Source organism: Lepidothrix coronata, unplaced genomic scaffold (genome assembly GCF_001604755.1).
Source record: "Lepidothrix coronata isolate B3197 unplaced genomic scaffold, Lepidothrix_coronata-1.0 Scaffold147, whole genome shotgun sequence".
Taxonomy (NCBI): domain Eukaryota; kingdom Metazoa; phylum Chordata; class Aves; order Passeriformes; family Pipridae; genus Lepidothrix; species Lepidothrix coronata.
Window position 1 is genome coordinate 492677 of NW_016690327.1, and position 1694 is coordinate 494370.

Genomic DNA, 1694 nt, shown 5'->3' on the forward strand with positions numbered 1-1694 from the left:
ATTTATATATATTATATATAATATATATAATATATAAAATATATTATATAAAATATATATAATTTTATATATATTTTATATATTTATTTATATATTTATATATATTTATATTTGTATATTTATATATTTTATATATAAATATAAATATATATTTTTATATATTTATATATATTTATATATTATATATATAAATATATATTTTTATATATAATTTTTATATATATAAATATAAATATATATTTTTATATTTATATAAAATATATTTATATATTTTATATATATTATATAAAATATATATATATACACACACACATATATACACACATATACACACACACACACACATATATATATATATATAAAAACCCACATAGGAGGAGTGTTCATGTGTACATGTGCACACACACACACACACACAGGCACCCATATATATGTATATATGTATATATAAATCTATAAAAATATATATATTTCTCTGTGTGTGTGTATGTCTGTGTGTGTGTATAAATCTATAAAGAACATATCTATTTCTATATGAGTGTATACATAGAAATCTATAAAAATCTATATTTCTATCTGTGTGTATGTATATATACAAAAATCTATAAAAATCTATTTCTATATGCGTGTACATATAACTATAAAAATACATATTTCTATGTGTATATCTATGTATAAACCTCTAAAAAATATATTTCTATATGTACATATAGATAAATCTCTAAAAATACATATTTCTGTATGCGTGTATACATATATATGTAAAAATCTCTAAAAATATATATCTATTTCTCTATGTGTGTATATGTAACTATAAAAATATATATTTCTATATGTATATATATAAAAATCTCTAAAAATATATATTTCTATATGTGCGTATGTGTGTTTGCATATATATATAAAAATCTCTAAAAATATATATATTTCTATATGCGTGTATATATAACTATAAAAATATATATTTCTATATGTTTGTATGTGTATACATCTATAAATAAAATCTCTAAAAATATATATATTTCTATATGTGTATATATAGAAATCTCTAAAAATATATATTTCTATATGCTTGTATGTGTGTATACATATATGTATAAAAATCTATAAAAAATAGATATATTTCTATATGTGTGTATATACAGCTATAAAAATATATATTTCTGTATTTGTCCATGTATATATATAAATCTCTAAAAATATATATTTCTATATATGTGTATATATAACTATAAAAATATCTATTTCTCTGTGTGTCCATGTATATATATAAAAATCTCTAAAAATATATATTTCTGTATGTATACATAATCTCTAAAAATACGTATTTCTATATGTGTGAATGTGTATATAGATATAAAAATCTATTAAAAAATATATTTCTATATGCATGTATAAATAACTATAAAAATTCATATTTCTATGTGTCTCTGTGTATATACATATAAATCTCTAAAAATATATATTTCTATATTTCTATCTGTGTGTACGTATATATATAAAAATCTATATTTCTATATGGGTGTATATATAACTGTAAAATATATATCTCTATGTGTATATATATATATATATAAAACTCTAAAAATATATTTCTATATGTACATATATATAAATCTGTAAAAATACATATTTCTGTATGCGTGTATGTGTGTATATGTATATATAAAAATCTCTAAAAATATATATTTCTA